The following is a 24,896-nucleotide window of genomic DNA, read 5'->3' as shown; positions in this document are numbered from 1 at the left end:
GAAGTCCCTAACTTAAAAAGTCCAGCCCTACGAAGATTGGAGCCCTGTTCTCAGTGTCAAGTTTGTGCGTAAAAGCGCTCAGTGATGTGCAAAGCTACGAAGTACAATATTGAATGCAGAGGAAAAGTTAGGAGAGGATTCCTGGAGTGTTGGAATTTGGTTCCGAGAGTCAGTATGAAATCCCATCATTAGTTAAGCTTCAAGATGCACAGGCGCTGCAGATGCAGGATTAGTTTACACCAGGAGCTGGACCTCTCATCTCGGATGCAGGACAAAGAAAGCACCAATGCAGCTGGTCTCAGAACACTTGTAGAAAGATGGGAAAGTTGCCAACAGTGACCGCCACTGTCACACAGTGATGCAGGGGCACCCAAATCCCGTGGTCTGATGCACGCTTCTCTCTCACGGCCCAAAGCAGCTGGGATGAAGAGATTTTGCAAGAAGATGCTTTGCAGTGTGAACTAGGCTTCTCCCAAGGCTCGAGTCGAAACCCGATGTAGCAACACTCCAGATTCGGTACCAAGGGTCAAGCTGGTCAGCCCACTGAATGGCCCAAGGACACTTCTCAGGAGGCTCGTTTGCAGGGCACCCAGGAGACGTTGAGAGTACTTGGTCCCACCACTCTAAGCGGTTGAAGCACTTTGCAGGCCTTCGTAGATCGAGCACAAAGCAGGGCTCTTCCAGGACAGCAGCAGGCTGAGGGTGCCAACCTTCTGCCCGGGTCCAGATAATACTTGGATCTGCTTCGCTCTTCTGGATACTTAACTCTGTGTAAAGGTCGATTCAGACCTGAGGATGATTTGTGGGTCTGCACTCAGACCCCCTTCTCATATCGACCCGCTCGCACCCAGCTGGCCAATGAGGAGATCTGCCCCACTCATGCACGCCAAAAATGGTCCAATCAGAGACCACTGTGGCTCTCATGCTTTTATGCACAACAGCCATCCTGACACCAGTAATGTGGATTGGGATCAGACAGTCCCAGCCCACTTCCTGGGTACCTGAACACTTGACATACATTGGCCCGCGAAAGCGCCGGCTTTCGCGAGGGAATGTATGCTCAAATAAGGACTCCCTGGGTCACTTGGACCAGGAGGAAGGCCAACGGACAAAATTGCCAGAGGATAGGACAAAAGACCTTGTGGCATGGCCATGATGCGCACTAGCCACAGTCATGAGCCAAACGCAGCACGCTCGGTATGGCTCAGTAAAAATACATGCAAACACATGAAAAGGCTACTGCTGCCACCAGTCCACTCCTAGGCACATTGTCAGGTTACCAAAAAATCCTTAGTGGATGTCTAGGGGCAGAAAACACAAGGACCCCAGTGCGCGGTACAGTGATGTACTTTGCGCACTGAAATACAGTTGCCAAAAAGGGCAACATAGTCACAAGACTAAGGGAAACAAAGTTTCCCAGTACTGACTGCCTGATGGACAAGTCAGTTTCCCCGCAACGATGAGCAAAAGTTCAGTGGAGTGCAGCTGAAGGCTGTACTCCATTGGCAAAAGTCAGGACAGGAGTTACAAAAGCATAACGTTTGGGGAGTCCACAAATAGAGAGATAAGATAGCAGTAAATTAAATCTTCCCTAACAGTGAGGACAACACCCAGCCGTCTGGAGCGTACCCACCAAGGAGGCCCCGGAGTAAAATTGGGGGAACACATCTCCCCCACACAGGAGCATTGCTGTGCAGAGTTGACAGCAGCACATATGTGCAAGGGTCCCCAAATTGCACTGCGTTGGGAGAGGAGGTGACACTAGAGGTGCTGGTGGAGGACAGCTTGCCCCTTGGGCAGGCGGAGGCATACAAGGGTGATGACACCAGCAGCAGAGACTTCACGCACATCACCTCCCCCACCATCACTCCCAACAAGGTGCCTCACTGTGCTGACACAAGTGCCTGGACCCGAGCTGTTGTGTCTCAGGGAGCACACCCTGAGGCTGCAATACTACCACTGCAGCATGCAGGACCCATCAAGGGTGGAGCAAACAGAGTGGCTGCACAAGTTCCTGCAGCACCAGAGGCTCATGATCAACACAGAGGCCTAGGTCAGGCGCAGCATAACACAGGAGCTAGTAGGTGTGTCCAGCTGCCTGGATTCCATCGACCAAACAGGTAAAGATATGAACAGGAACATATTCGGGCCGGGCACCATGACTGAGGCCCACCTGGGAGTGTGTGGGTGGTTTGGGTTGCTGATGATGCATGGTGCACCCATGAGGAGACCTGAGATGGTGGACAGGGCCATGTAGGACACTGACACTGGCACCCCGCCTCCTGTACAGCACCACACATTTGCACCCAAGAAATGTATACTGAACCACAAACTCTTGTCTATCGTGACTTGCAAGATTCAGAGCCACAGCTTCCCCATGTCTCGAAGGAAGTTGTGACAGTGTAAGTGGAAACCTGGACCGAGACACATTGTTAACACATTGCCACATCCACGCATGTAAATTGCACATACATCACTACAAACATCCACCTGTTCCAGCAGTTGGCATGTGTCCATCAAACACATCCATGCATCAGTCCAGTGACATTGAATGCTGAGCAGTATTTCAGTCCCATCCACATGTGTATCAACATCAGTATATCGATCACCCACATGCCTTATGCACATAGGCTGTACAAGCTCATTGTCACACGCAGGAGTACCCAAAGGTGTCCCTGTTCACCTCAAGCAACGTTTCCACATGCAAGCCATCACGACATACAGTCAACAGTGACATTCCAGGACCATGATGCATGGGCAGACATGGAGATGCAGGTCATGCCATAAATAATAAGCACACATCCAACACATATAGCGGCAAAGTCACACAAGCATATGTCATGCACACAAAAACAGAGCCACAAGGTGTGTAGACTAAACTCACAGGCAATCAGCAGTCCAGGCCTCAGCAAACACACCAACACCTGATGGCACTCAATGGAAATGCCACTATTGCGAACATACATCAGCCGGTATGTGAGACTAGATATCATGCACATGACATTCCCATTCAAAGCCAACACACTCAGCCAATACCAGCTGTCATCCTCCTGGATGGATGCAATGCCAATCACATCAGGCATACACAGCAGGGGACCATGTCTGCTGCACAAGACACATCATGGACAGGTGACACTTGGCACATGGAGAAACAGTGATTCACAGAGTATCACAAAGGTGCCCATGTATGTACAGTGCATCACATTCGTGACTGACAGGGTCAAACTGTCCCCAGCATGTGCTCAGCTCGCCAAGGATATGGTACTGACCTGTCTGTTCTATGTGAGCCACATCAACTGCTACCTCGCAGTAGAGGCGGGACATACAGCTGAGACACAGACATGTCAATGCATGGTCACGTGCCTGTGGGCATATGCATGTGTGCATGTGACTACACTACCGTCCTTGCGTGAGAGTGCCAGGGCTCCCTGCATGCACCCCTCCTGCTATACGTGTGTAAGCCATGAAAGCAACCAGCCAGATGCGAATTGCCCGCAAACACATGTCATAACCTCTGGGTTAGCCTGGTACCATGGCAACAGTGAGCGTGCCTAGCAACCATAGGCTTTTCACGTTCCATAAAGGCCGCTCGTGACCTTGCATGTCATCGACAGCTGACATGGAAGGGAGCAGAACATGCTGTGGAGGCAGGGATGCCACAGACCCACAGGAGGGACCCTGCGGTCTGTGCAGGAGAGTTACGAGGAGCAGGGGCTGGCAGGCCTCTGCCGAGGACGCCAGCACCTCGACCACCAAAGGTGTCTGAGAGGAGGGTGCACCATGGGCTATCAGAACACCGCCAGGCTCACTGGCACCGGTGAACCCTGCCGAGCGCTATGACCCAACTGCCCCTGTCGAAGACATTGTGGCCACTCCAACACATGACCTCCCCCATGGGGAGTGCGCCCCTGCCTCCCTGCCAGCAATGACAGCTCCCACCATGCAGTCAGTGCCTTCTACCCTGACCCCCACCACTCTGCAGGACGACTCTTCACATTCCAGGATGACTCCTCCTATCCACCTCCTGGATTTGCAAAACCCAAACCCAACATGAGGTGGGGGTCCTAGGGGGAGAGGTGCTCAGCAAGTATGGCCACCTCACCAGTCGCAGCTCGCTACACACCAAGGTGGCAGCACGGGCCAAGTCCTGTGCCAAGATAGCAAGGCACATCAACGAGCTTGGGGTCTACCAGCGCAACGCCAAGTAGATGAAGAAGTGCTGGGACGACCTCAGTTGAATCACTGCCCTCAAGGCACAGAAACTGCTGCAGGCAGGCCCAGATCCATCCTGGCCCATGCTGCATGCTTGCATAAGACCCCTGGAACTCCAGGTCCCACGCCGGATTTGCATGGGAGACTACCAGAGGGTCACCCTCATCGACAGGCCCCTGCATGTGCCCGGTAGGTATTCTCCATCTTATCTGCCACTACCCCCTGTAGATTATTTGTAAAATGTTATTTATTGGATATTTATAATGCACCTATACACAATGTGTTTTGAGGCGCAGCAAGACAAAGGGGTGGTGGCAAGAGGGAGGACAAAAACAAAACAATCTTACTAGGCCATCTGACGTTTCGGATCGTGCTAGTGCAGTAAAGAGAATTGCAAGGGAGAGGAGAGGGGGGAAATGCCTGTCAGGGCGGCAGGGCTTATGAGAAAGCGAGTGCCAGGGGAGGCCAGGTAGACAGGGCCAGGGGAAAGCAGATCATGCAGGGGAAGGACGGTCCATGTGGTAAGTGCGAGGTAAGGGGCTGAAAGGGCTACAGGGGTGCAGGCCCAGCCAGGCTACTGTGGGGGGAGGTACCCAGAAGGGCAAGCGCAGGTTGGGAGTAAGCGGGATCAGGGGAGACCACGTGCAGGGCTAGACTGGATTAGGGGGGCCTGGTGCACTGTAAGACTAAGGCAGCCAGTCGAGAAGCAGGCATGGACATTAGCAGGGGTGGGGGAAGGAAGAAGAGAAAAGGAAGGTCTTCAGAAGCTTCCTGAACTTAAGGAGATCTTGCTCAAGTCGGAGAGGGACAGGGAGGCCATTCTAGAGGGTGGTACCTGCGGAGGGGAGAGATCTACTCCCCTACTCTCTGCTTGGAGAAGCGTCTGATCTGCAGAGAGTTGGAGCTAACAGACCAAAGGACTCTGGCAGGGAGGTATTTAGGGAGAGAAAGCTGGATGTAAAGAGGTCCCAGGCCCCAGAACGCCTTGTGGATGAGGCAGAGGGTCTTGAACTTGATCCTCATAGCAACCGGGAGCCAGCGGAGAGATTGTAGGGCTGGAAAGATGTGGTCCCTGGGCTTGAGGCCAAGGACAAGTCTTGCAGTCCTATTCTGGATTAGTTGAAGGGGGCGAAGGGAGGAGTTGGCCAGATTAAGGAAGAGGCTGTTGCAGTAGTCCAGCCTGGAGAGGACCAGTGCTCTGGATACATTGAGTTTCTGGGGAAGGTGAGGAAAGGGAAAATGCCTCTGAGGAGGTGCAGCAGAAAGTGGGCCTTCTGGGCAAGGTCTGTGATGTGAGGAGAGAAGGAGAGAGAGGAGTCGAAGATGACACCAAGTTTTTTTGCCTCACAGGAGGGTGAAGGGAGGGTGCCCATGGAGGGCGGCCAGGGTTTGGCGGGAAAGAAGAAGCAGGGGTCCCAATGAGAAGGATCTCTGTCTTAATGGCATTAAGTCAGAGATCATTAGTAGTGAACCATGCCTGAATAGCAGACAGGCAATCAGGAGTCAGAGAGGACGAGAAGGAGGAAGAGGAGAAGGAAGAGGAGGGAAGCTTGAAAGAGAGCTGCGTGTCATCCGCGTAACACTGGAAGTTAGGAGAGCAGGTGGAGATCAAATGGGCTAGAGGGGCCAAGTAGATGGTGAAAAGCCAAGGCGAGACAATAGAGCCCTGAGGGACACAGCAGGTTGAGAGTGAGATTGTGGAGAGAAAATGGCCCAGTTGGACCTGGGAAGGTCGATCTGAGAGGAAGGAGGTCAACCAGTCCAGAGCCAGGTACATGATGACAATGATATCACAGAGCCGATTTATCAGGGTGACATGATTGACTGTATCAAAGGCAGAGGAAAGATCAAGAAGGATGAGAACGGAAGGAGAGCTGGAATCAGGATTAGAGAGCAGATCTTCACAGATTATTCAGGAGAGCAGTTTACATGCCTCTGGCAGCTCTGAAGCCAGACTGGTGGTCATGGAGACAATCAACAGATTCAGTGTGGTGGATAAGCTGGGAGATGGCCAGCATCTCCAAGAGTTTGCCCAGGAAAGTGGTAATGGAGATATGGCTGTAGTTTGCCAGACAGGAAGGGTTGTCAAAGGCTTTTTAAGGAGAGGTTGCACAAGGGAGTGCTTGAGGAGTGAGGGGAATGATCCAGTGAAAAAGGAGTGATTGCGGAAATCGGCCAAGGCAGGCACAAGGGAGACAATGTTGTCCTTGATAGTTCTGCAGGAGCAGGGCAGCACCTGTTTAGATGAGACCTTCATAGAGCGCACTTGCCTAGAGACCTCATCAGGTATTATGCGAGAAAAAGAGGAGAGTAGGAGGGGAGCCGAGAGGGGGGCCAAGGGAGGCCTGAGAGTGTGTGAGGGAGAAGGGTGAGGAGTAGAGGAGGGTGAGGACAAGATGTGTTGAGTTTTAGAAATGAAGTGAGAGGCCAGAGAAGTGCAGAGTGCCAGGGAAGGCAGAGAAGAGGTGGAGAATGCAGTAGGGTTGGCGAGTTACTTGCAGATTTTGAAGATTTCAGCCGTGTTGTTAGTGGCTGCAGAGATGCAGGCTTGGATATACGCCCTTTTCTTCGAGCAGATGGAGAGTCTGTATTGCCTTTGGAGCAGGCAGCAGGCCAGTTTGTAAGAAGATGTGCACAATGCCTGCCACTTCTGCTCAGTCACTCTACACTTGCGTTTCAGAACAGTCAGGTTTGAGTCATACCAGGAATTGTACTTGAAGGCAGGTCTCATGTGGCTCCTCGTGACAGGGGCAAGGATGTCCAGAGTGTTGGAGGTGGAGAGTTGAAGTTTAGTAAGGGCTGTATCAGAGTGAGAGTCAGAGGTAGGAGTAGGAGGGTAGTGAAGGTGGCGGCAAAAGCAGCAATTGTCACTCGCTTCATAGGTCGAATGACAGAGAAGGAGGCTGGAAGTGCAGGCGGGGGCTTAGCCAGGGGACCCAGGAGGTCCAGGTGAGAGGAAAGTAGAGCATGGCCAGTCCAGGAGAGAGAAGTAATGAGACGGTTGGAGATGGGAATGTCTAAAGAGAAGAGGGCATCTGTAAAGACCGGAGGGGGGGGGTCTGCATTTCCGCTCTCTATATGGTAGAGGGGTGGCACAGAGACCCCTGCCAAGATTCTCTATTATGGTAACGTAGTCTAGCAATCAAGGCCTAGCTTCTTAAGACGTGATGCGAGCTGGTTCTTAAGTACAGTGTACTCCCCAAGCACCCACAAAGGAATGTCCACACACTGTATCGGTTAAAACACAGTCTTTACATAATTAATGTTCAAAGGTATATACAATATCACGATAACTCACTTTGTACTCCGACAATCAGCAATGGTAAATATATACAGTTTCTAAAGTGGTACCACTAACGTTATCAGATCTTATTAAAGTGCATACAGTCAGAATAACACACAGATCAAAATAAAGAGGAAACCAGCAGTAAAGAGGGGAAGGAAAGCAAGATGGTTGAGCAATAGGCAGAATACTGGTAACTACCATTAAACACAGTTCTGTGTGGATATCCCCCACCTGGGCAACCTGTAGAAGAAAGATACAAGCCCAGTCCATATATTGTTCCCACTAGACTTTCCAATAGTTCTGCAACCCCAAAGTACCTGACGTTGTAGCATTCCTCGTCGGGGAAATCAACAACCCTTCTTGAGTGTCCTCCCTTTCAGGCAGGAGTCACGGGTCATTGAACGTCCAACGTAGAACAGGTCGAGCTACGACAGTGAAGTGGCCGTGTCGTTCCTATCAGTGCTCGTTGATGGGGAAGCGTAAACGTCCTGCAAGGAAGAGGCATGCGGGGCACCTCGGTGTCAATAGTTCTGGACCGCAAAGAGTTGAAGAACTGTGGCCCGCGAGGGCGTCGAGTCGTCGGCATCTCTGTGGTCTTTGGGTGGCGGGAAACCCACCGGTGGATGCTCCTCAGCGCGTCGACGGTCAGGCCTTCTCCAGCAGGATACAGCTGCGACGATGAGGACGAGAGCGTCCTTGGATTCGAATGTTCTTAGGCAAACGGGAGCACGGCGGCTCCAGTCGGCGACAGCAGCCGTCGACAGTGGCAGACAACAGTCCGGGCGCTTCTCCTTGGAGTTCAGCAGCAGCCCCAATATCGGGTCAGCAGCCTGTCGAAGGTCTGTCTACCAGGGAGCTTAGGCAAAGATCAGCTGTGCACGATGGTCCCTCGTAGCTCGGGAAGAGGGCGCCTTATCAGGTCCTCTCTGGGTCAGTTCTTGAATCACAGCAGCTTTCATATTGTGAAGGAGAGCAACAGCAATTCTTCTCGTCCAGCAGGGCTTCAGAATCAAGCTTCAGTTACTCCAGTTACTCGTCGTAGTGGACTTCTGCTTCTGAACACGATTCCTAGCAGTGAGAGGTCCCCAGAAATACTGTTGATCTCCCATTCATTCCGCTGGGTCACACTCAAGCGTCCAATCACGACTACGGGCATTCATGCAGGCAGGCAGCCAATCAGGCACACAAGGTATTCAGGCCATTCACTTCTCTCCAGACACTCACAACAAGTTATGTAAGTACCAAGCCATTCAACTCTCCAAGCTGCATTCATACCGGTTTCAGGCAGGGCTGTCTCAACCATTGTGTCAACCACCAGATACTAGACAGCCACAACATAGAATGCATATTCGTCACACACTCCATTCACCCAGGTCCCACCCACAGGTGTACCCACAACATACGGTCGTTGAGAAGGCTCCAGCCAGTCTGGTCGGCACTTCCCCACACTACCATATATGGAACTTCCACCCAACGCCAATCAAGGGGAAGGGACAGAGGGAGGGCTTCCCGGGACTTCGGGAAGATCAAGGTAACAGGCGATGGAAGGCAAGAGGCCATGGAGGCCATTTTGTCTCCATCCGGAATCTATCGATTCCCAATGACAGGGCCTGGGCATCCCAAAATGGAGGACGCTCAGGGCACCAGTCATTTCAGCACGGAGCTGCCACCAGCCCGTACCCTGCTCTGTGGGTCACACACAGGTGCCCAGAAACATACACTAGAGGCACAGGGTTGTACCCCTACCCATGGGTGCCATAATGGTATTCCACGGGTCTATTCACCAAACCAAAAGAGAGAGAGCTGCACCGCCAGGAGTCCCACGTGAACTCCTGCGCGGAAAACATAACAGACCACATGATAAAAACAGTAAAGGACAAGGATACGGAGGCCCTTTCCCTCCGATGCATTTCGAGCATCACAGCATCCAAGGTGTGTCTGGCTTAGTACGTCTGACCAGAGGGAAAGATTGAGAGGGAAAGAGTCACAGAGGTTGCAAAAGTGCCCAGAGGCTGCATCAGGAGAGTCGAGGTGAATATTGAGGTCTCAGAGAGGAGAAGCTTCGAGGAGGAGGCAACAAGGGATGAGGTGAGGTCACCCCATTCAGAGAGGAAGTGGGAGACCTGGCCAGGGGGCATGTATATGGTGGCCAGAGTCCGAGAGAGTCTAATCCTATAGACTAGAATCACACCTTATAATTTAATCAAAAGTAATTATCTTCAGACTAGTAGTAGGGTGCAGAGAAGAAAAAGAACCTCAACACTACCTTGTGTTACTAAAAAGACCAAAAAACAGGTTTCCACCAAATTGTGGAACACTCCCGTCCCCTGCGCACCAAATTGTTAATGTAATACAATCAACATGTACAACTATCAAAATGACTACATTTGTTTGCAATCACTTTCCTCAACAAGTACTGTATCTATATTCTTCATTACCTAAGTCAGTGCAGTGTAACCAATTTGCTTTTTTCATACAAAATTATATTTTTGTATTATTATTGTGTTTCTGATAGAACAAATGTTTAAAACAATTCCACAATACATAAATCAAATGCCCTACACGCTTCCCTTCTTCGAGAGCTCTAATTCTTAGTTTTCATGCGTTAAAGTGCACACCGCTTTTCCAGAACTTTGAAAGAAGTGGAGAATATACTTTTTTAGTGAATCAATCTATAGTTAATTATACTCTGTGTTTACATCAACAACAAGAAAGTCTATATCTATCATGATTTTATCTTTAATATTCACCTGTTGATAGTCTGATGAAAGCAGTCGAAGCTGTGTGTACTATGTTCCAAGGAATGCTTAGGCTTCCTGTCAAATCCAGAAATCCAGCAATCTTTAATGGGTAAAATACAAAATGTCAAAATGTTTCTAATACTGCCTTTTATTCTTACCTATGTCTAGGTTGAATATTAAATATTATCCTCACATCCAAATGGAGGATACTCAATACATCAGCTGTGTCTTCCCATTCCTGCCCCGCTGTAGGAACTTTTCTCTTGTAGGTAACCAGTTCTAAATAAAAAATAAAATAAAGCCATAACCATTGGGTCTGCCATGAAGCAGACTCAATTTCTATGTACCATATTATGTGCAGTATAGGTATTCTAGGGGAATCTTACCCCACTCAGGGATGCTCTTGTCAAATTCTGTTCCCACAACCTGTAATAGACAGATTGACATCCAATTGTATCTTGAGCTTCTAAATACTTAAAAATGCTCCTATGTATGTATATATAGTAAAGAAGGGAATTCCCTATCTTCTTACCCGTCTTCTGCATCTATTTTTATCCAGCGCCTTTCTCCACTGAGTCGCGACTGATTCCAAAATGGCTGCTACGTATCGCGTGACATCATCATGTTGCAATATGATGATGTCACGGGCACAAGCCTGCATGGTTCGCTCGGCGCATATCAATAATGTAAACAAACAATATTAGGACTCACGCATTCCTTGGGAGGAAATGCCTTTACTAGCTTATGTCAGTAGCCATGAAAAAGGAAGATAATCCTATTGAGATGGCACAATAATGTGTAAACACAACTGAAGTTAATATTTCAAATGTCACCTGTCGTGAACATTGGTATTTTCGCTATAAATAAGTTGTGAGGTATATCCATTGGTCTCTCTGTCCACAAAATAGGAATATATCCCATAGTGATAAAGGGATCCTGTACCTACAGAACTAAACCATGTGTAGATTTGAAGTATTGACTCCTCCAGGTATATTATTAATGAAAACCTCATGCTTCCATTCTAGTATCCTTAATCCTAGAACCGCCTATGCAGTTCCACTTTTCTTAGTTTCAGAGATTACATTCCACTGTATACATCCAGACATCAGCCCATTTTTGTAATGTTTCCCCAAATTCCGTCCATAACATTTACACCTATCAACACAACAGTTACTTATCACCCAGGTGTGACACCTCAAAAGGGTGTTTCAGATCATGTTCTCCGGAGAAGTCGGACACCAACATTCACCATCCTTCATTATGCTCTTATCCTATCGTCCGGCTATGGGTGTTACTCAATGGTTATAGAATATTGAATTGCATCCATTAAATTTTACAAATGCAGTTTGATTCCCATCATGAGCTAACAGTATAGTGTCAATATTTTACACTGTAATCGGACATTTTTTCACTTTCCAACTCATTTGCAAGTACACTGTATCAAAAATGTGGTACTCTCATGTAAAGAATTCACAAGAAGGCTCCCAAATAGAAGTCTTCGTTCATCCCACCTGGGGTTAAGCTGTTAAGTTTTTCTATCCAAAACAACTCCTTCTGATTTAATTTCTTTCCTAGGTTTCCTTCCCTTTGTGATTTCTATACCACTTCCAATATGATTGTTATAAGTTGAGCCACTGTATCCCTTTTCTTCAATGAAGTGTCTAGCTACAGGGGAACGCATATTCTTGGTCCTTATGTTGCTTTTATGTTCATTCCATCTCTCCTTTGCTTTCCTTGTTGTCTGGCTTACATAAAAAAAATCCCACATGTACAGCTAAGTCCATAGATGACAAATTGTGAGATGCATGTAGCAAAATCCTTAAGCTTGATCTTCGCACCAGTACGTGGGTGTCTTACAGTGCTCCCCCTCATGATGTTATTGCGATTATTACAATTGAGGCGTGGACATGTGCCAGTCTTTTTCTTCTGAAGTGTCAGTTGTTGTTCTGCTCTTGGGTTTTCTGCTCCCACTAGTTGGTCGCTGAAATTACGCCCTCTTTTACATGCAATAATCCAGGGTTTAGGAAACAATGGGCCTCATCACACGGAATGCGGTAAGGGTGCACCGGTACCGGTAAACCCTTACCGCCTTACTACGAGTTCCCTTTGCCGGACCCGACCTCAACGGCTGGTTTTAGCAGCCGTTAAGGAACGGGCCCGCAAAGGGACCTTGGTGCTAATTACGGTACCGCAATCTGCGGTACCATAATTAGCTCCTTCCCCATTCCCATTGAGCCCTATGGGGGCAAAAATGGGAATGGGGAAGTGCCTTGGTGAATGGGGAATTACCGCCCCCGCTCACCTTGGATTAGGGCGGTAATTCCGCCATCCACCAAGGCGGACACGGTAAAATACCGGCGGCAACCATGGCGCTAATAGCGCCATGGTTACTGCATACCGCGTAATGAGGCCCAATGTCTGTAGCTGGCGATCCAATAGAATAAATCTCCAGTTTTAATAAAGTCTATTCTGCCTAAGTAATTAAGCATCTGTTTCTCAAATAACTTTGTAGCCATATTGTTAACATGTGGGTCAAATGTGCTCTTCGGCCTCATCTCAATATAGTCAAATGTTTCGGATGGTTCTTCGAGTGGGGGTTCCATATCAAAAAAGACCTTGGAGTAAAATAGTGTCAGAGGAAGAAACACTGGCAGTAGAAAACGCCAAGATGACCCAGAAATCTGTCAAGAGGGGATATCCTGAGGAAGTGGTGGACTCAGCTATGATCAAAACAAGTAGCTTAAGATGAGGGGATCTCCTCACTCCTAAGACTCGAAAAAGAAATACCTTTTCTGTATGCCCTGAGATACTCCAGTCAAAGTCACCATATAACAAGACGTATTAAGAAAAACTGGAGATTTATTCAATTGGATCCCTAGCTACAGACATTAGGACAGTCTTTAAGCCTGGCGGGCCGGTAAAACCAACTTGCAGGCCGCACTTGGCCTGCGGGCCGTATGTTATGCACCCGTGCTATAGTGGTTCGAGTCGAGGTCAGTCGGTTCAATGCAGTGACTTTGGTGATGCGATGCATGGTTCAAAGAAGCAGTGGTTTGAGTTTGTCCGCAGTGAGGGGCAGGTTGTTTGTGCCGAACAGGGGACATGCTGTGCTTGTCACAATGCGCCAGTGAGCCAGTTTGATGGGTGCAAAGTAGCAGTCATTCGGAAGTTGGATGAAGTGCGAAAAGCAGCACAAGAGTGTCCCTCTAGTTTGTATTTGTACTTATTGTATTTTTAATTGTTTTTAAAATTTGACCTTTATTAAATTTTCAAATCAACAAAGACAACAATAAACAACTTATTAACAAATGTGACACGTGTTGGGCCTGATTCATGGAGCTGTTTTATAATGATGCAATCCCACAGGAAAATGTTCCATGAATCAGGCCCTTTGTCTCTTTCCAATGACATACTCCCCTCCAAGGCCCTGCAGAATACATACAAAAACTCTGCAAATGAAACCTGTTTCAATCACACAAGAATCAAAACATCCAATAAGTCACTGGGGGTACGGGGTTTGACACAATCATGGTAAACCTGCGCCCCTCCAAACAGAGGTAAGCTCTAGAATAGGGGACACTGTGAACAATTTCCCAGGTTACCCCCTTAATTGAACCACACACAGAAATCCCACTACAAGGAACTTGGGACTCAAATTTTTACTAAGGAACCCCACCAAGCCTACTTCCACACCTTTCCCATGGAGCCCGTCCATTATCTTTTCCATCAAAAACAATTCTCTGGCTTTTGCCAACCATCACCTACCCCGGAAGCCTTTCCCGCCTACAATGTGTCACCAGGCAAGCCCTTGCTGCCACCGATAAGAAATGTGTCCTGTGGTGCAGGGCATCCAACCTCCAGCCAACCTTCAGCCATCTCCTCCAACCCAAAGAGTATCAGCATGTGTTCCGTCCCACAGTTTATTCCATCTGCCCCTTTTATCCATCCCAGCACTTCAGACCAGTACACCTGCGCTTTTGCACAGCCTCACCACATATGCCAGTACGTGGCTCGTTCCCCACATTCCCGCCAACATGAGGGACTCATACCCCAGTACATCTTGGAGAGCCGAACGGGATCCAACTGCAATCGATGTAATGACTTAATACCGTGCAATTTATACTAGCATGCTACTGAAGTCCAAAATGCTCTTATGCAAATCAATTTCCATAAGTGTTCCTCCACCTCCCTACCCACATCTCTTTCCCTTCTGCCTCTTAAAGTGTCTGTGTCACCCATAATCGCCTCCACCAAAGAGGCATACTGTGAGGAATTTGACCATCCGCACGGGGAGTGTCCGCTCGCCTGTGCTTTTTTGGAAGTGTTGTAATTAAAATGAATGATGGGAGATCAACGTCAGAAAATGTGTGGGGCTAATCCACACACATTTTCCTATGCTTGTTGCACAGCAAACACATAGTCAAGTGTACTGCGGGGGGACACAGCCTACAGGCACAGTCCTCCCTGTTACATTTAGCTAGAATATGACAGCCACGGGTACCTCAAAGCATCTCTGAAGGGGGAAGGCAACACCTTACTCCGGCCATGTCCAGCCTAATTAAAATGCCAAAGGCTCCATGGATCCAGCCCTGTTCTATTGTCAAACTTCTGTGTGGTGGCAGTGCATACTGATGAGAGTTAAATGAAAATGGGCCTGCAAAGAGGCCTGGTCACAGAACTAGCACAAGGGACAAGAAACACCAACACCTCTTTGATATGCTATGTGTCAGCTTGAAGCTAGCTCCCACCCCTCTATATGAAGGGAAGTGAATGTCATGTCTGGGACAACTGTTAACAGTAAGCAACCCCTGCAGGGAACCCCCTTTCAGAGGGAAGAAGTATGTCATTTGATGGAGACAGAAAGTCTAGTCTCGCTACAAACTTGAAGGGAGACCTGCGCTTTCATCAGGGGTCACAGAGAGCTCAATTAACCAGAGAGACATTTTGATCCACAACAGGCAGGAATATGGGTGGGACTTAGTAGTACAGGTTGTCACCCTTACCTTTCCTGTTGCAAAGCACCCCAGTTATGACCTCACACATAACAGAAAATGATTGGTCGGGACCCAGGATTGGTTCATTAAGGTAGGCTTAGCCTGCACCAATCACTGGGGCTCATTTGGCTTTAAAAGAGGGTTGAGCCACTAATTTAGCAGATCATCTGACAACTTCGAAAGGAGTAAGAAGGACTCATTTTGACCTTGGCTGAAGGTACAGTCTGTGTTACAACTTCCACCAGTGAAGGAAGGCCAGGATTTCCAAGAGGGAAGCAAGATCCCTCACCTAAACATCTTCCAGGGAAAATAGGGAGATACCAACCCATCCAACAGCTCCAGAACCTAGCGTGCCCTGCTAGGTTCTTAGGTGGGCAGTGCCGAAGAGTCTCTGAACAGACCTTTTTGTTTTGAAAATGCCATGCTTTCTTTCAGTTGCCCTTTCTGTTCGGTGAGCGCCATGAATCCTTCCGGTGAACGTGCACTATATAAATGAATATAACATGACATAACACATAACAAAGGACAAGGCTGTTGCCTGCGAACACTCTCGTCAGCTTTAGGCTAAAGGACGACACGAGCCCTGCAAAGAAGCTAGGAGGAGTGCCACAACAAGCATCAACCAGCGTCCATCTTTTAAGGACATTTTCGAGGCAGTCGAGCCCTCGAACCATGAACGGCTGCACCACTGACTGTTGTCACGCTGCAGTCACTAAAGTCATCTGAGACGCCTCAACCAGCATTCCAGATCCGCCAACCAGCACAGAGACAACGATTCTGGACCTCGAGCCGCCATGTAGGCCAGCCTGTAGCCATCCGTCCAGCCTCGCTTGCCTAACTGCCTGCCGCCTGATACCCGCAGCTGTCTCTCGTCTTGAACTCTGTTCCAGGAGCTGCAAAGTGTCCTGGAACCGACTTCATGCTGTCCAGCATCAAGATCATCTCAAGCACCAGTACATTGTGGATCTGTCCCCCTGGTCTTTCTCCGAATGCCCCTAGTGACATTTACGACCCCTTGCTCCCTTGGTGCTGAAACCAAATAACCTTGAACAGTTAAGACCGATTTCTTTACTGACTACCCCTGTGTCCGTATCCAGAGTGCATTCCTTTCCTTCGTGAAACTGTCTTTCTTCTGTGTTCCTTTACATGGTGGGTTGTATTGTGTAGTGTGATATAACTGTCTGTTGTAATAATAATAAAGTAGATATTTGCATACAACCTTTACTGGACAGCCCCTTTTATCATTGGGTAATAATTGCATTTTCGCTGTGCTGAAACTAACCAACTATCCACCACCTTGCAGAGATAAGCCTGCCGTTCCATCCACGTTACCAACATTTGACAAGGAGGTTTGTAACTTACTTGTGTCCAATCTGTTCGGATCCCTTCTGGTGTACTAGAGGTGTGAGGCTGAGTGATGGTTTAGAAACCGATATTCATCCCTGGACCACTGGTGCCCCGGAAGTTGATTTGTCACAAATACAGCCTAGACATAACCCCCTTCATTCCCACATTTGTGTCCAAGATCTCCTCCGTTCTTGCGAGTTCCATTTGAATCAGCCCCTTCCACTTCTCGTGTAAAGACACCTCAAGCTCCTGTATGATAATGGATTTCACCTCCTTCCACAATTTACCTGCTCTCGCCAACCCTGCCCCAAAACAACCTTGATATCTTCCCAGATACAGTATATCATCTCTCACCACAAGTTCCCAGTGGTTGAAGTGAGCAGTAGCGGTGCTCCTCTACTTTTTTAAAATAGGTTTTACGGTTTCTATACTATATTTTAAAAAGAAACTGTTCGGGAACAGTTTCATTTAAAAAAACAAAGTGTAGGAAGAAGTTGCACTGAACGTTCCCTTAAACAGCAGGTGCATTTGTTTTGTGGGTTTGTATTGTGCACGCGAGGAGGCGTTGTGATGGGGTTTGAAGGGAGCAGGGGCAGGCCAGCAGGGAACATAGTTCCACCACTGCTTTTCGTATACGTAGGCCACTGCAGGTGCCCATAGATGACTAAACAGAGACAGCCATGTGGTATCTCCCTTCATTTCCCTTCTCCAATTCTTCCATATCACCCCCGATATTGGATGTTCTCTAATCCTTCTCGGCAATTGTTCTTGCGGGACCCACAACCATTAACCCACTGTCATTGGCCGTAAAAGGTAATTTTCTAGATAAACCCATTGCTTGTTTGCATCCTCCCTCAGATGGGGCACCAACACCCTTATAATGCCGCCTTATAATGCAAAGGAAGATCTGGGAACCCACTTCTCCTTGGGCAGCACCAAGGTGTTATAGGCAACTCGAGTCTTCTTCCCCTGCCAGAGGAATCGCAGCATCCGATTTATCGCCTCTGTTAATAAAGACTCCAGCACCAGTACTCGGAAAATCTGAAATAAAGAATCCTGGGGAGGAAATTCATCTTGGTTGTGTGCAGCCTAGCCATCCAGTCTGTTTGCCCCACACCAACATATCCCCGTACAATCTCTCTAAACGCAGAGGGTAATTAGCCCGACTCAACTCCCTCACATCTCTGGTGAGCATTACCCCCAAATAGCATATTTATTGTCTTTGTATAGCTCCTTACACCAAAGCTCTGTACACGGAATGACACAGCAAGGTGATACAAGATAAAAAAAAACAGAACAGCTCAATCAAGTAGAAAGACGATGTTCCCAAAGACAGGCTTTGAAAAGAGGAAAGTCAGAGAACAAGCGAAGGGAACTCCAGTACTTTGGGGCAAGTAGGGGGAAAGAGCGGAAGCGAGAGGATTCAGAGGGGAAAGACAAAAGAAATTGAGACTCCGTTCCTGAGAGAACGAGAAAGGGGAAAAAAGGACATATGAGAAGAACGGTAGGGAGGAGCAAGACTATAAAGACATTTAAAAACAATACAATGAATATTAAAGAGTAAACGAGAGTCACAAGAGAGCCAACAGAAAGAAGAGCAGAGGAGATAAAGTCACGGGGAGGAAGATGAAAAAGCGGCGAATTGAAAAATTATAAATGGAGCACAGAGGGGCAAGTTGTTATAACGCAGATTGGGGCGTTGAATTGATGAGCCAGGAGACCAGGTTTAGTTAGAAGGCTTTAGTGGGTTTGTAGTATATAAGTTACAGGTAATAAGTTACAGGCAGAATAAGTACATAAGAGAGCGAAGCATCCACCGGTCGCCCTCTGTCCAGCTCATTTTCCAACTGACAGAAGGAGAACCTTGGCACTCATACCAAACATTCTACATGCAATGCACCGCACCAAACATTCTGGACTCAACCTCACACATACATAGGGAATGGCCACAGACCCAGGATAGGTTAAAACATAACACAAGTCTATAAGCAGGAAGGCCAAGAAGAAATGAGGAACAGTAGAAGAGACAGTATATGCGGTAGAACAGTGATTCCAGCTGATCTGGTGCTCCAGCTGCTGCGAGATCCGCTGCAGGGCCTCTAGGACAGGGAGAGTCCTTTCAGGTTCTGTTCTCACAGCCCAGGGAGGTTTTGCACAGAGTGGCAAGTCCTGGGCCTCAGCAAGAGTCATCCCTAATGTGCTCTGGGAATGGGTAGGGAACAGAGCTTGCCTCTGCCTCGGGCCCTCAGCGCTGACACTTGTAGGATATAGATCCAAATGCAGCTCGTGTGCTAAAGTGACTTAGCTGTCAATGCAGCTGTAGAGAGGGACGCTGTGACCTCTGAACCGGACCTCTGAACCTGCTCTGTGCCACTGGAGAGCAGGTGCTGCAGATCAGGCAGGACACAGGTGTATACTATGCTTTTGGCATAGAGTTTACTGAAAGGGGGTTCTGGTTAGCAGACCAACCTTTCTAAATGGAATGACCTGAATGTTTTTAGTATTCATTTTGTTTTTATTATTATCTGTTTTCTTTTTCATTTGTTGATACATTTTTCTTAAAAAGCTACGGATTCTACACCCTTGGCAGGTGACAATTCCTTACACTGAGAGTGTTAAGCGAAGAACGCCAAGTGTTAGCAGCATCGAGCACATGGCCGCTGAGGGCTGAGCCTCCCCCAGGCTGAGTAATGAAGGAATCTGACACAATAGGCTAGGAGGACACCACTCATTCCGACATGCCTCAGCTGCGCTTTCAGGCAGCAGTCCAAAAGCTGAGTGACTTCAGCCTTCCGAGAAGTCCTCAAATGAACCATTTCAGAAGCCCGAGAAGGTGAAACGTACTCAGAATAGGAATGAAGGAATGGTTCTCACTTCAGAGCAGAGGTGAGAGACCTGTGGCTGTCCAGATATTTTGGACTAGGACTCCCATGAGCCTGCCCCATTGACTATGGTGGCTAGGGATGGTGGGCCTTGTAGTCTAAACCATCTAGAGAAGCAAAGGTTGCATACCACTCCTTTAGAGCTTGAGATGATGGCATTAAGTTGCGAGAGGATATCGGATTGGTCAGCTGTGAGTTCTGCTATTGGTCCCTTGAAGAGTCCTGATATTGTGACCCACTGCGGGATGCAGAGCCTCTGTTACTGCAAATGCCAAGGGGCATGTTGAGGGTAGCATTCCTGAGGGAATTAGGGGTCAGTGCAGCGGTGCTGTGAAACCTCCCTTTTTTCACAGCCATGTGCAATGCAGAAGCATGCGCAGCGTGGAAAGAAGTAATGGTGAAAAGGATGTGTTTTGATCGCCATGCCACCCCTCCACATCTACACCACCCAACACCTCCTATCGTCTATAACAGAGGTTGTCCAACTCCAGGCCTCAAGGGCCGGATCCATGTTGGGTTTTCAGGATACCCCTCATTAATATTCATGAGACAAATTGCATACAATGACTGCAAATGTTTACTCATGAATATTAATGAGGGACATCCTGAAAACCGGTCAGGATCCCGGCCCTCGAGTTGGACAACCCTAGTCTATAACAACTGTTCAGGGCCTGCAAATGGGTAATCTAGAGGACTGCCCCGGCCACGGGGTGGCAGGATTTCCCCTCAGGTGTGTGGCTGGGTCATGATGGTCCCACTGTCAGCAGGGTTGTCACGTTTGTGCCGCACAGAGATCAGTCGCCCCTGCAGACTGTATGCGCGTGCGCACAGTTCCTTCAATTACAGGGCCCACCTCCAGGCGGCCTGTCACACCTAAGAGGCGATGTGAAAGTGATATGAGTTGGCATTTACAACGCGCCTATCAATTGTTTCAAGGCGCAAAGAGGCCAGGAGGGGGGAACAGAGGTACGACAGAGACAACGATCTTACTAGGCCACGTGACATTGAGATCGCGCAAGTGCAGGGGAAGTGGGAGGGGGAAAGTGCCAGGGACACTTAAACATGTGGAACTAGAATATGGAAAGCCTTTGCCCTCCCTGTCGGTGCTCTAGAAAAGGTGCCTCGCCCTTTTCGTGCTTCTTTCGTGGACATCCTGCTGAAAGAGCCCCGCAGAATGAATTCCGGTGGGCAGGGTATGCAGTGTTTATACCGCAGAAATGTCACCGCAGATGTGTTTGCTGCATTTGCTGCAGCAAATGCAGGGGTAGCTTTCGGTGCGGTGGTGGAAAGAGGGTAGCAGGCAGGTGGCACAGAGAGGCCCGGGAGGGGGCAAACCTGCAGTGTAAACTGCATGAATTGGCCGTCCTCGCATAATCCCAAATGCAATTTGGTAGCCTCCCCTCCCCAACTCCCCTGGAGATGGCTTACATTGGCCCAGTATGGCTTTTCCGCGACTCCCGTTGGCTATGCGCGTAACGGATGTGCTATGGTCAGTAATAAAGGCATCCTATTGGACCGTACAGATTATAATCCAACACTTGTATATACTCAAGTTTGGGCCATGGATGTTTATGCTGCTCGAGTACCACTGCCAGGCTTGGCTTGGCCTATATATATGCCCGAACCAAAAATGCGAAATGCTGGCCCCCTTAACAGTTTCATCCTTATCAGAGGGAGAGACGGGGGCGAGAGGGCAGTAGGGGTTGGTTGCCTTTGATGCTGTAGGTGAGCTTTGCCCGAATTCATCAGTGTGACCTAAGCAGGCTTGGCGCCTGAAAATTGGCACTCCTGCAGGGCTATACTCGGAATATGGTCTTTTTTGGAATCATATTTAGTTTATGATAACAAAAAGCAACTTTTTCTCTCGAGGTAGTTCTATGAAAATCCGAAATACCATTCATATATTTTCATTAACAATTGACACTTCAATCTTTATAACATGTGTGAGAAGTTACAGTAGTTGTGTGCAGTTTTACAAAATAGCTAACTTTTACACCACCCAAGACCAACTTTTAAAAATGTTTGCACACGTGTTCACCAGTTTTCAAACCATGCGGGTTGTTTGTTATAGATGTAAACGATATTTGGAAATTCGAACCAACAATCCAAGCTTCTTTAGAAGTTATAAAAGTCCGGAACGGTTTATAAGCAATTTCGGCCTTAAATAGATTGTTTAAAGACGGCTAAAGAATTGGAGTTTGCGGGTTGGTGCCCTGCGTTCCTTTCCTTCAGATCGCAGTCCCAGGGAGGTTCCTTTTCTTTCGGTAATGCCTGCGGGCAGGAGATTGCGAGTTCACCCCTTCCCTGGCGGCCATCCTGGCAGCCTGTGGAGTTTATATCAGTACGTGGGTGGTACTCAGTTTAAACAGCCTCCTGCAGTTTTTCTACTAGGGAAACGCATTTCCGTTTCCCAATAAAGTATCGAGACCTTCCTCAACGCACTACTCCCAACAGAGTCAAGTTCAGATGCCTACGGTAATAACATGAATAAAGCATCAGCAGGCTTTTCTATCGGCACTGTATGTTCTTTTCCAGCCACAGACCTCTACTGCCGTCTACTGCACACCTCGGGAACGGCATCCTCTGATTTTGTGAATCCGGTCTATTAATGCCTGCTTGTGAAGAGCAGAGGCGCGGTGACCCCTTCTCTGCTGGAAATGTACAAACATTCCAAGCTCTGTACCTACCCATGCAGCGTTCATGTATGGAACTGCTTTGAACGCAGAAGGATCAACGGTGCGTGGAAGGTTAGGAAGTGTCCCCCCCCCTCCCCTGCACGATGGCAACCCGTTATAGACATTTCAATTCAATTCTAGCAGGAGCGTAGGCGACCCATAAAATCTGGGGGGGTGGGAGGGGGGTAGGAGGGGGTTGGAACAGGGGACATCTTGGGACTTTTCTTTTTTAATTTATTTATTGTGTTTTAGTCAAAGAACTCGACTTTTCGCAAAATTAAAATAGCAGTACGTATTAAACACATATATCATCACAGTCGGTCAAGTGGCACAGCGAGTAGAGCGCTCGAGTAGAGCGCTCACTTTCACATCCGTGCAGAGCGTTCGTAGCGCTATATAAATGTGCAATTATTATTATTACTGTATAAAACAGGAGAAAACACAACATTAATCCACCAACCTCGCTCTAGCGAAGCATAAAGCGCATCTCTCGATACAAATACAAGTTTCCTTGACACAAAACACATGCAAATATACTAGAGCCTGCACGCATCAATACAGCATCAAAGCAATCTTGCACTGTTTCATGCTGTGAGTACTAGCGAAAGCCAACCACGTTCCCTTACATATCCCAGAACTTCAAGAGACCATGCACATAGCAGCAGTGCTCCTAATAAATCCAATAACATAGCCCATGTTTGCTCACTCACTTATGCTTGCACTCAGTACTCCTCCACACAGACCATGAGGTGAACACAGCTCTGTTAGCAGTGTTGCACTCATGAAGCAGCCACACACTTCTGCTGGCACGCACCATGCCACACGTGTTCCATGAAATTGTCTGCATGCAGGTGTTTCTGAAGTCTAGGGGTGTGCATGCATACTGGGGCCGTTCAGTAGTGGAGTGGCAGCGTTTTGTGAGCCCATCCAGGTTGTTTCTTTTGTTGAAAGGCAAGATCAAAATGTATTCAGTTTCAACAGAAGTAAAAACCAGTTTGTGTTGAGAGGTTCAATGAGGAAAACCTAGCTCCGAAACAAACATAAATGCTCAAAATGCTTTGAAAATGTCATCAGTCAAGATCCAGCCTCTAAACACAAGGCCGGATCAAAATGTATTGAAAGATTCCGCTGGGGAAAAACAGCTCCAGAGCAAGACCTAGTGCTCAAAATGCATTCAAAGAGTCATCAGTGAAAAACTAGCCTTTAGACGCATAGGAGGAGAGAGGGACAAACTAGCTCCGAAAAACACATACACGTGACGCTCAAAATGCATTGAAAATGTCATCATTCAAAATCCAACCTGAAAACAACAAGGGAGTATGCACACATGTTGAATGGATCAACGGATGGTAAATACAAGCTCCAAAACACTCAAAAGCTTAAAATGCATTGAAGATTTCCTCAGTAAAAAAGCCTGTAAACAGCAGTACATTTTGATCCTGCCTTGTGTGGGAGAAGAGAGTTGTTATATGTATCAGGATTCAAAGTAACAAAGCATGAAAACCCAATACAAAATGGGAATCCACCAGAATTATCATTTACCAAAACGCGAGGGAATGGTGTATTTTGAAGCTGTTTTGGTTGGTCTTTGATACGTTTCAATACGTTTTGTTCCTCGCTAGTAGTTTACAGTCTGTATGTTGAATAATGGATTTATCAATGCATTCTGAGCACTGAAGCGTCTGTTGGAGCTCATTTTTTCGTCTCTTGGCCTATCAAGAGGTGGTAATCCTTCCTTCTAGATTACAGGCTGGATTTTGTATTTTGGCGTGTTTTGTACCTGTTTTTTTCCTTCCGTTTTAATACATTTTGATCCTGCCTTGTGTGTTTTAACTGGATGTGTTAGAAATACATCAGGATTCGAATTTCCAAAAAGCACAAACTAAATGCATAATGTGGCTGTAGAGTTGTTAGAAACCTTCCAGAATGATTTACCAAAATGCAATGACATGAAGGAAGAAGACAGCGGGAAGAGAGGAAGGGAAAGGAAAGGCCACAGGATCACTGGTGTCTAAACCTGAGAGCAGGGAAGCGAGTGGTTGCAACACGAGGCAGCCGCAGTAGTCGTCGTCAGAAACCTTCCAGAATTATTTACCAAAACGCGATGATATGATGAGAGAAGGCAGCGAGAAGAGAAAAGGCAGGTGAGAGGAAGGGAAAGGACACAGGATCACTGGTGTCTAAACCAGAATACAGGGAAGCAAGTGGTTGCAACCTGAGGCAGCCGCAGTAGTCGTTGTTAGAAACCTTCCAGAATTATTTACGAAAATGCAATGATAGAAAGGGAGGAAGCAGCGGGAAGAGAGAAGGCAGGTGAGAGGAAGGGAAAGAACACAGGATCACTGGCGTCTAAACTAAGGAGCAGGGAAGCGAGTGGTTGCAACACGAGGCAGTTCAGTGAGCAGGGACAGAAAGGAAGAATACCTGAGGACCATGGAGATCTCCGTCACCATCGAGACAGGCTAACACATGTGTCTCTGCCTGCTGTAGTGGCTTCTGATGAGAGGAGGCTGGCAAGCTGTGCAGCAGTGCACTGCGCACTCCAAGGCACGGCTGGGCTGGCGGTGGCACATGCTGTTTTCCAGGTGTGGGGGAGGAGGTGAACACACGAGCAAGAGTTGTCAACAACTCTTGCTCGTGGTCCTGGATCGTAATCCTTCCCCGCCCCCACTGTTGTTGTGGTTACCGCGGATTCGGATAGAATCCACGACCCATGCCTTCAGAGTCTGAAGTTTGCACCCATCAGTCAGGGGAGCAGG

The sequence above is a fragment of the Ambystoma mexicanum genome, chromosome 8, assembly GCF_040938575.1.
Source record: "Ambystoma mexicanum isolate Mex_15411 chromosome 8, UKY_AmexF1_1, whole genome shotgun sequence".
Lineage (NCBI taxonomy): Eukaryota > Metazoa > Chordata > Amphibia > Caudata > Ambystomatidae > Ambystoma > Ambystoma mexicanum.
Note: the sequence above shows the minus strand (reverse complement) of the source record.